The 11,553-nt window shown below is 31.0% G+C and overlaps 3 long non-coding RNA genes across 3 annotated transcripts; 2 read left to right on the top strand and 1 right to left on the bottom strand.

The window, feature by feature from the left end:
• The first annotated feature begins 5,821 nt into the window (after nt 1-5,821).
• LOC121127137 (uncharacterized) lies at nt 5,822-6,743 on the top strand. The gene is made up of 2 exons (XR_005867560.2): nt 5,822-6,110; nt 6,187-6,743. It is a non-coding gene; the product is annotated as an uncharacterized lncRNA (long non-coding RNA).
• On the bottom strand, nt 6,703-9,146 carry LOC139906747 (uncharacterized). The gene is made up of 2 exons (XR_011782604.1): nt 7,228-9,146; nt 6,703-7,164 (listed from the first exon to the last, which is right to left on the bottom strand). It is a non-coding gene; the product is annotated as an uncharacterized lncRNA (long non-coding RNA).
• A 276-nt stretch (nt 9,147-9,422) lies between these two features.
• On the top strand, nt 9,423-11,169 carry LOC139906748 (uncharacterized). Its single transcript, XR_011782605.1, has 2 exons — nt 9,423-10,333; nt 10,436-11,169. It is a non-coding gene; the product is annotated as an uncharacterized lncRNA (long non-coding RNA).
• The last annotated feature ends 384 nt before the right edge of the window (nt 11,170-11,553 follow it).

Below are 11,553 nucleotides of genomic sequence, written 5' to 3'. Positions count from 1 at the left end.
TTTAGACAAATTGGACAACACTGTGTAAGTTGTTATATAAAAAAGGATGAAAATTAAGGAAATGTAAAATCCTGACATGAGTTGTATTATATGGTGCTGAAATAGTTCCCCTGGTACTATATACCTCATTTAGCTGAAAAGGTAATTAATGAAGAAAATTCATGGCTGAAGACCATTTTTATTCAAAGTAACTCCCTTCTTTCAAAAGGCAAAAAAAAAAAAAAAAAAAAAAAAGAAGAAGATTATAGGAGGTGGGCTTACTTTACTATCTTCTATTATCCTTAAGATATACCAGAAATTTTCTATTGATATCACGAAAAATTCCCACTTAGAATGGAGAGTTATTGTATAAGGTACTCTACTATACATGCTTCTGATGACGGGTACTATTTGATCAAACGCCTCAGTCGAGAAAATATCATTTTCATAGGGTGCTTCTCATCGTGTTTTGTAGTATGAAAAGTCAACCTATAAGTCGAACAATACTATTGATATAATTCATCAAAACGTCGCAAAGGAACATTTTTTCGACAATACAGGGGATCCGAGCTCCCTACAAAGTATGGCTACACATAAATCTATTTTGACTGTTCAAAACCTTCCTAAACAACCAGATTCGGTATTTGTGAAGGGTAAATTTTGTTTTCCGCATTTGAAAATTGCTAAGAAGGACATTCCTCTAACACCATAGCATTTGAAAATGTTATATTCCAGAGATTTTAAGAGTAAAGTTACTGTGATATGTGAAAATTTTATAAAAGTTTTAGATATCCCGAAATCTTGGCATAAAAAAATAGAAAGATCCTTACTATATCTTTATGACGACAAAAAGTTTACTGCGCAGTTTCAAATCTTTGCTGGCCTTATTTTTATTTTTTATAATGCTCCATAAAAGACTATGGAAAAACTTTTAACTCCTGGATGACACGCTTTTGTAGATTGTCCCAGTGTTCGAATTCGAAAAGGGTTTATTTCATTAAAAGTAAAGGAACAAGATGACCAAGAATCAATATTAATAAAAGTACTGGTTTTGTTTGGGCTCTAAAAATAAAGGAATTAGCGGGAAAGACGAAGACGTTTGAATTAGTGTTATGGAATTCCAAAGCTCGTATTCCCAGCAAAATTAAAAATTATGACCATTTAGCTGCTGAAGAGATAAGAGCTGTTATCATCTCAGCTATTGCAAGGTATACTATTTTTTCTTTGATAGTTCGGGATACTTCTGGATCCTGATTAAAATATGGAGGCGATGTTATTAGGTATTACCCCATGATGTCCGCAAAATATTTAGACTCTTTAAAGTGGATTGTAAGATCTTACAAAGCTTTTAAAAGGAAATAGTCTTACTATGGAGACTGTTTGTGTTTTTAATGGTGGATTACTTCTTATAATGTAGTTATTTGCTCCTGTTTTAGCTTTAGTTATATGCTTGTATGAGTGTTCTATAAAAATTATGTATGTTGAGGGATTTTATTTAGTTTTTTGAATCAGTAATATGTGTATAGTCTTTAGGTTGTTTTGTTTTTGAAAGGGATAATTATAAACTGAAATGTTTATTTATGTTATCTTTTTACGTGATCTTTCTTCCTTCATTTATTTCTTATGTAATTTGTGCATATAAATGAAAACCTCAATAAAATAAATGAAAAAAAAAGTGTTTCTGCATATTATTTTTTTGTTTGGGGTTTTCTGCATTGACAAAAACAAAAACAAAGACATTAGCAACACCCTTTGGGTGTCTTTATCTGCCATCACAACCACCCCTTTTGTTGTAAAGAAACAAGATCAGTGCTCCAATTGATTTAGCATTTTTGATGTTATAATAGCGTTTTATTGGAGCAAAGTTATTTTTTCTTAATGTTATAATATTCTTTTAACGTTCTAGCAATGGGCTAATAAAGTTCCATATGAGTACACAGTGGATTCGTGTTTATTATTGTTATTATTTCAACCTCAAAGCCCCTCGTTCAGCAGTAAAAATTTCAAGCGTTGACCGGTCCGTAGTTAAAAAATGGTTGGGATTTAAAAATAGCAATTGCACTGGAAGATTATAAGGGTTGTATCACCCTTATTTATCACTTCTGTTGAAGCAATCTAGAAATTGTTTTTAAATATTTTTTCTTTTGATAAATTATAGTACCACTAAAAAGTGATGAATCATTTGATTTAATTGATTTTTTTTTTTTTTGCATATCCTGTTGTATGAATTGAATTAATTCTTCCCGAGGTATAGCAGGGCATGAAAGTACTAACAGAAGGAGGAGCACAGTTTATATATTAATTAAAGGAAACAGATGTGTGATGAATTGGGAGTAAGTAAAACAGAAAGTCCACTGTACGAATGTTATACTAAACTGGTGGAAATATTAAATAGGGAATATAGGTCGAACTATTTGAACATTAATGTTGTAATAAAATATTTTTGAAAAATAAGTGGCGTAAATACATGGGTAAAGTTCGAGCTAAAGGAAGGTTCATATTAATACCAAGGTTAAGTTATTTTCTATTTTTTTTATTAACTGGAACATATTCAGGAGTACCTGTAATAATGAAAATTTTATTAAAAATTTACGAGAATGTATACACATCAGTTCATAAATTGATTAATACGATTACAGAAGAGTTTTACAAAGTTATAGGAAAACTCTTCGAAATTAATCTCAAGAAATGGAGAGGATTGTCATAAGATGGCTATGCAAAAAACAATTAATGTTGAAAATAATGTATTTTGTGGCACCACAAACTGACAATGATTGTAATTAGTTATTTATAATAATGGAACTTTTTAAGTTTTAATGTAATTAAATAGAGAATAGTCAAATTTAAGGCAAAAAAAGTTTCCAAGTCAATATCTTAGAATAGATTATGTGTTTTATCGAGAATGAATATCCATAAAAGAAGGAACCTCTTTTGTACACCTCTCTATCGTACAAAAGACTATATACCTTTAACTCTATAATAACGGAAAGATAATAGTGCAAATCGAGTATCGTAATTTTTATTCTATTAACCCAAAATCTACTGCAATTCCAAACTTATACACTTATATTTACAAAATCTCGATAGATGTGGTAACCTCCCTTAACTTAAAAATTAAATCAAAATAAAATGAAATTACTTTTATTACTTGTCTTAGTGTAGGGAGTTTTTAAAATTAATTCACAAGATATTATAATGGAAAGAAAGAACTCCATGATTATGTTTCAAGAAACCTCTTTAGTTAAGAGTTTCCTTATCTCTTTAGTTGACAATTCATTAAATTTTTGGAGCTGTTTCATTGTTGTTGTTTTTTCGGGGAAGATTTGTCCCGAAATCTTGAAGAATGAAGAACAATCAAGTATATCCAAATAGAGTAAAACGAACTAAAGATATTATGTGGATATGGCAATAAAAACAAAAAGAAAAGACAAGAAATGGTTGGCCTCGATTTTTTGGGAGGCTGGATACTAAATGACTGTTCACTATATGATGAACATTCCAGGTCAGAATTACTAAATATCTTAATACAGCAAGAAGAAGAACTTAAAGCAATCTGGAATGAAGTTAGTAATTTGTCTATAAAGTATAATATGATGAAGAATTCAAGATGTGAAGAAGATATTAGACAAGGGAATAATAATAAATCACAATGGATCAATCAGTCCAGTTGAAAGTGAGAGTATTTACATTTTCTTTATTTACTTGTTCAACTAGAGAGGACGGCAAATAGATTAAAACAGAATTTTTAGTAATTAGCCACTTGAAAACTATTTCTAGGGAATTACTTCTACATTTCGAATTTTAAAGATATGCTATTTATCCCTCCATATCAGTGTGTTTGTTTTTTCTCTTCATCTACGTATTCTACATCATTTCTAACTTTGTTGAAAGGTAGAAAAAAATTATTCCTGATCACTGACAAAATGTGATCGACGATATTGCTTGATATGAGATAGTTTAGAATATTGAGGTAGGGCGTATGCTAGTTCTATTGAAATTATTAACTAATTAAAAATTAACCCTAAATTTTTTTCATACAATTCATAATTATTTTTAATAATTTTCCATTTGAAAACTATTTCTAAGGAAAATAACGTTAAATAATGAATATCGAAGAAAATAAAAATTTATTATATTATTATGAATGATTTATTTACTTAAATCAATTCTGAGGTTAATATTTTAAGGATATCGTAGCAATTTGAGATATTATATTTTAGATAATGTGTAAGACGATTTCTAATATTTATTTTTCCTTTATTATTTTTGTTGTGATGCAACAATACAAAATTTTATCACATATTAATATTATTTATCATACCAAATATTATATTTAGAGGTTATTGATAATAAAACAGGCATCAATTAATTTGTATTTTCATTCTTGTTTTGCTTTTAAATTTATCTGTAACTTTTTAATAATCCTAGAATGTACTTCTTATAAATATATATTTCTTAATGGAAATTAAGATAATCATTTCATACATAAATTTTCTAATAGATCTCGGGATATAATTTTGTAAATCTATAGTATCAACTAATTTATTACTCATGTTATAGTTGGGTCTTATGATAAAAAATTCATTGCTAACTTATGAATAATTATCAGTAATAACAACCATCTTTTACATGCAAACATAAAGATGAATAAAAACTGGAGTACAGTATAACATCACTAAAAGTTAATCAGAATATATTCTATTATTTTTTTAATAATAAAATACGCAATAAATTTATCCCAGATATTCCCAAAGTTTCAAATAAAATTTGTTTTGTCTTCATAATGAAGGATAATTCAAAACGAGCGGTTTTTGGATTGTAGAAATAAAACACATAAAGTATTATATCAAAGTCAAAACTTTATTATGAACCGAAAAAATAATCCTTTACAATTATTTCTAGAAAATAATCCCCTTCATATGTTGGCCGCAACTGGCCTTTAAATGGTTCATTCTTTCGTGCCAATTTTCGATGACGTGTTCGAGCATTGTGACCCGAATCTCACAAATAAGTCGCTCAATATTTGCTTCCAATGCTGTAATCGTGGCTGGTTTATCCATATCGACTTTTGCTTTTACGTAGCCCCAAAGAAAAAAGTCCAAAGGTGTGATATCACATGATCTTGGTGGTCAATTCACCAGGCCAAAACGTGAAATTAATTGCTCACCAAAATGATGTCCCAATAAGTCCATTGTTAAGCGCGCTGTGTGGCACCTACTTGTTGAAACCAAATATCGTGTGATTCAATTTGAGGTACCAAAAAGTATGTTACCATGGCGCAATAACGTTCGCCTTTGGCGGTAACGTATTCTTCACGATCTTCGGCTACACCCTCGGCTATAGCTGCAATATTTTCTACGCTGCGAGCTGTACGTGGTGAACCAGACGACGGGACATCCCAACAACTTGCTGCCCCTTCAAATTTTTCGATTATTTCTGCGAATTGTGGATTTTGAAGGTCGATTATGTGGACCATAAGTTGGGTGTAATTTGCGAAAAACTTCTTTCACAGAACGCAGATTTTCATAGTACGATTCAACAATTTTTACACGTTGTTGTGGCGTATATCTTTCCATGAAGAATTGTAAAACAATACTGAGTAAAAATGACGTATAAATTTGACAGAACTCGCGCGCGCATGTAAAAAAATCTCTACAGGAAAAACCACTCGTTTTGAATCACCCTTTACACGCTTAAGTGACTTTAATTTTAAAAACAAACGCAATATAACATGAAATACTCATACCCATCTGTAAGATATAGGCGGAGGGAGAATGGGGCAAGTGCCTTGTTTAATTAAATTCGTATGTAAACACACCACCAGTGAGTAGCTCCACATAGTGGAAAAATAATAAACCTCCCTGAATAATAATTATGATTATCCGGCCAAAGAATACTAGCTACTAGCTAGAGAAAGACTTAAGATGAAGTTGAGTCACCTGTTGATATAAGTCCTTTAAATTTATTAATCATTGTTATCACTTATTTAAGACTTTATGAAAGTGATTTTAATTTTTATTAAGTGATAGTTAAATTAAAAGTATTCTTGACTCCAAGTTGTTTTGCAAAGATGAGTTGAACAACCCAAGAAGTTGATTTCAAGAATCTATTCTTTTCAAGAAATAAGAAAAGTATGAAGTCCTTCTCGCTAGTAGTCCTTGAATTACAATTTGGATTTAAATCCATTAAAACTAATTAATCTGTTAGTCAATTTACAAGGTTAGACAACAAGAAAATTTCCATTTTTCTTAAAAAAAAAGCGTTTAGACGAGTATGGACTTCCTCTCCTTATTTCGATGCTAATGTCAAATAAATTCAATCTTCGGAATCTGTTTCTTTAGTGAGCAAGGACTGACTCACCAAGATAATGAAGAGCTATTCTCCATTTGGATCAGGATCTTTCAAGATAATAGTTGAATAAAACGAATACAGTCCATTCATGAATTACTTATTCTCATGAAGCTGAAAAAAGGGACCAACATTTCTTCTCATGAAAGTCGATATAATTTTTATTCAACATTTATTAAGAATTTATCTTCATACAATTGATAGAAATCTAAATACAAGTATGTTTTTGGAGATCAATCCACTGGTTGTGGCTAATACCAAACTATTTGATATAAGTGTATTTCATCCCTTGTTTGAATATTATAATATTAGTTGATAAAGAGTTGCCTACCCCTGCTATAGATTATATATACTTACTAAAATAAATAAATACTCTTTTTGCTTCAGATTCGAAATACATTTTTTATTAGAACAAATTATTTTTTTATTTCATTTAAACATTAACAAACAATACAAATTATTAGAAGTATTGAAGATATTTTGATAATAAAGGCTTCTTGCTTACTCGTTGTTAAGTTTTTTTAAACTGTTTTGATTGATTATATTGATATCCAATTTTTTTCTAGTCCCCATGAATTTTATCATTTACCTCTGAGAAGTATTTTTTGGCATACACTTGAAAATGTTACATGCTATACTTAGAATATATTGGTTAAAACATTCAACTTTGGCAATGCCTGAAGCATAAGGACCATCTTAAAAATACTTTATTTGATTAAATATTGTCCGGTTATTTTTAAATTTGAAAAAGTTTGAAAAACATAACAACAAGTTAGTAAGGGTATTATTGTCAATGATGATTTCAGTAGTTGAGTTGAAAGTTCCTTGTTCTTGTACCTGAAAAATTGAAATAAACATGATCATTAATGCATGTACATTTTAACAAACTAAAATACTAACCTCATTCTGGTTTATAAGTCTAAATTAACTTTGGTACAAACTCCGATGTAAAATAAAAGGCGAACTTAAAATTTTAAGATTATGAAATATCAGGTCCTGATCAATGTTAAAAACCTCATAAAACCCATCGGTTCAGCCAGCTCTGCCCAGTTTTAAATTTAGTTTTGATATCGTAGAAATTTTATCGGCGATTTCAAATACATTAATTTTATTTATAATATTTTCCTTTTCTTTTAAAATCCAAGTCGAAGAGAAAAAAATGCTTTACTCCTCACTATTGTGGCTGGCTTGGAAAAATAGGAGGGCATGTTTGGAAACTGTGTTGGTGTAACATCATTGTTTAATATTTTTATAGAAATATCGTTAGACCGATAGTTGTTCGTATCCTCAGATTGAATTTTATAGTCGAAAAATAAAAAATGCGAGTCACATATAGCAGAATATTTTGAGGGCTTCTAATGGCTAATTGTTAAAAGAGAGAGCTTCCAAAGACTTGGTCATTCCTTATATTTTGGAAATATATGGAAACGTCTTTTGGCGGGAGGAGGATCCTTCTTCTCAGACTTTGTTAGCCTGTAGCCACTAAAGCATCATCCTGGCGCGACATAAAGTTTTCCCATTACTTGGATGAAGTTATCCTTAAACAGTGTAGTCAAATTTCCTCCAGGAATTGAAAATTAATCCTACTTGGTAAACTTGTTTGAAATGCTTGCTAAAGTCTTTCATTCCTTATCCAAGAATTCATTGATATTACAACTTGTAAGGATGTAATATTATTAAAATAGCTAAAATATACATTGGTGTCAAACAACAGTTGACGTATTCTTAAAAAATACTAGCGGCCTTATGCAATCTAGACTGATATTTGCCCAAGCTACAGTGAGTCACACCCCTGGCACCCAACATTCATACCTGTTTGTTAATTATATTACTAAATTAAATATTAAATAAAAAGATAATACTAATAACGTTAATTAATTGAACTCAGAGAGCTAAGTTTATATCTCACTTTTGATTTAATTTAAAAATGATATACTTGGAATGATATAATTGAAATTTTTTTTATAATTTGGGTTATAAATTTTAGGTCATTGATACATTATACGAATTGCATTATTCTTAAGAAATTCTATAAAGGTCAGAATAAAAATAATATAATCATAATCTTAGGAGAGAGGAGGTTCACACAATGATAAATATGAGATCTTTGCAGTTCGGAGAACAGATTATTTATAGTCAAAAGCATACGATCCTTGAAGAAACGGTGTATCTAATACTAAGAAACAAAGCCATTAGCCATATGAAATATCTCTTAACAACCTGGAAATAAATTTTGGGCAAGATAACATATACTCTCTGTGCAAGGCAGTACCATATTCAATTTTTTAAAACAAAATTACTTGGCACAAATTTAATTTTATGAATTTGAAGAATTTCTATGAAATTGGAGATTTTTTAAAGTTTAATTCAACTCAGATCTAACAAGACTTGTTAAGGTTGTTATACCTTGCATTTATAATAAATGCACCTCCCACTTCAGCTGTACTCACCATTATAGCTACATTATTTTTTAGACGGATATTTTGATAAAAATTAACCCTAATTTCCGCACTCTACAGAGAGTTAATTAAAATATTCATAAAAAATTGAAATTGTAGGTAATTATGCAAAGAATTGTAAACTAGCATAGACTTAATTTTATGGAAAAAAATCGTATGTCGTTTTCTTGTATGTCACCTCACATATATATTATCTAGTAAATTTCAGTAATACGTGAATGTATGCCTATAATTGTATACTATAAATGGTTGTATGTATATGTATGACAACTACTGAGAAGGTATATAGATGAATCATATCTCGAATCGAGGCCATATTAGCATGTGCCCGTATCGTGTATCACATAATGGATATGATCTGGAATGATCTAGAATGTAATAAGTAAGCCAGGGCTAAACAAAGTTTTTGTCCTTATCGGTCTAGCAGTTCAAGCGGTTCCAGTTCTTGAGCTGCTAGAACCGGAACCGACAAAGTGCAACCGAGACCGCTATAACTTGTTTTTCGGTCTCAGTTCTTGTATTTTTTCCTTATACAGAATATATAAATAAAATACATTATATAATATTAAAAAAAATTACTTTTAATCAATAAGTCTATTTTCTGAGTTGTTTTTTTTGAGCAATTGCAACGTTTTCCAATGATGTTTTAAAGTCATCAGAGTGATACAGTTTTATTTGAGTTCCATATAGCTTCTTATGGATATGGAAAAGTGATTTAAGGCAACAGGCGTTGTAAATAAAACAGGGAAGGGGTGGGGTAGATTATTGATCCAGGTCCGTTACTAAGCTTGTTGGTGCGCTATTATATGATAACTGTTGTAACCAAATTTAGGCTTGATTCAACTATATCTATAATGATATAATATTAATAATAGTAATAAATACAAACAAACATAATTAATTTAAATATGTAAAACCGCTATTTCATATCTAGCACATAGTCCCCCAATGTTTACTACTCTTCTTTGATCTATGTAACACTATATATGTATTTCAACAAGTTAGTGAAGTTTCTCAACTCTTCAGAGATTGAACTTAAGTAAGCTTCTAAGCTCTCTTTCATTCGTGAGCAAATGGCTCTCCTCTTCACAAGAACAACAGCTAGATAATATTCACCTTGTCTTCTTTCAACCGCACTCACGTGAGCTCAGGACTATGTGGAATATCCTAAACGTCAAGACACCTGGAGTTGGCTACAAAAAGATAGTTGAGCTTCGGGAACAAATCTCTGAGAAGAACAAACTTTGCCTCTCTTTCTTGAGAGATTTTGTCGACTTGCTCATCAAGTGGCCAAACAGTAAAGTACTTGGCCTCAGAAACCTTCCTAGCAACAAAGCAGCCCTGCTTTGCTGCAGCAGATCTGGCAGAGTATCTTCTCCTAGATGAAGACTTCTCCTATGTACTCCTTGGCATGTTCCAGTCTGATCCCATCAAAAGAAGGTTTGGCTGGTACAGACAACTAAGTGCATGTATCTACTACATCAGCATGAGACACATCCTGGAAGCAGAGAAAAATATTCATATTCTGAGTCTTGTCAAAGTCTCAGGTAAATAAGATATTTGTAAATAGTAAGCTTCTTTATTTAGGTATTACTTATTTTTACAATTTAATAATATCATAACAATATTTGACTTTTTTAAATTTTCAGGTTTGACTACTTCAGATATGAAAGGTCTGCTGGATGAAAACCTGGTAAAAGCTGAGCTCATTTTGACTAACTGGCAACCAGATTACCTCCAGGAACTAGCTTCCAAGGGAGCGAGTAATGCTCTCTACTTAGTTGCCGGGTATATTGGTTTTTCTCGAAGAAAAAGATCAGCTGTACATGATGCCAAGAGTTAATGGTCATCAGAGACACACCTCTGGACTCAATAACATTCGATAGTCCAACCAATCAGCATGTAGACCTGAAAGAGTGCATCGACTTAATGAACAAAGGGGGGTTGTCGACTCCATCCGACCTTCTCTACCTCTCCTGCCTCTATGCTCACTCCATGCTCTCTTATATCACAGCTACTCCTGAAGAGAAAGACTTGGCACACCAAATCCTGGAGCTTCATTTGTTGCCACATTCAGTGACAGGAGGCAGGACAGTTTTAACTTTGACATTATCGCCGTTGTGGGAGTAAAGTGTGAGGAATTCAGCTTTTCTTCAAAAAAATTCATTCGCTTTGTTTAATGTCATGGGTCCGATTTTTAACAAAAAAGAAAATGACAGCTATGAATTCAGAAGCTAATTGAAAAAGAGCTAAATTCCAAACAAAATCTTCTGACTTGTAGACTTGGACCAATTTTGAACTTTTTGATAGTGCCTTTTCTTTTTTATATGTTTTTAATGTTTATTTTGATTAAAGTACTAATAAAATACCACTTCTATTAGAATATAGCCTCATTTTTATTATCTAAATGATTTTCCCTAGCAAAATCCTTTTAAAAACTCTTTATTTTGTAGCAAAACACTTTAAGAGAAACATTCCATATAGAATAAACTAATTCTAAATAAACAAAACCCATATTTAAACGTGTGAGCGCAGTGTCTTGTCCTGGTTACAGGAGTCCTTGGCCCAGCCAATGCAGACAAAACTAATATTAATGCAGAAGTTCGTAGAAATGATATTGTTGAAGTCCATGGAGATGAAGTTGGTGAAGTTCATGAAGATGATCATGATGTTGATGAAGCAGATCCACCACAAATTAATGAAGAACAAAACTATATTATTAATTTGAAAGATATTGGAATGTGGCCTGCAATGTCTTATTAAAGTA

Source organism: Lepeophtheirus salmonis, chromosome 12, assembly GCF_016086655.4.
Source record: "Lepeophtheirus salmonis chromosome 12, UVic_Lsal_1.4, whole genome shotgun sequence".
Taxonomy (NCBI): Eukaryota; Metazoa; Arthropoda; class Copepoda; order Siphonostomatoida; family Caligidae; genus Lepeophtheirus; species Lepeophtheirus salmonis.
The sequence above is the reverse complement of the archived record's forward strand: the minus strand, read 5'-3'. Positions and strand labels throughout refer to the sequence as shown.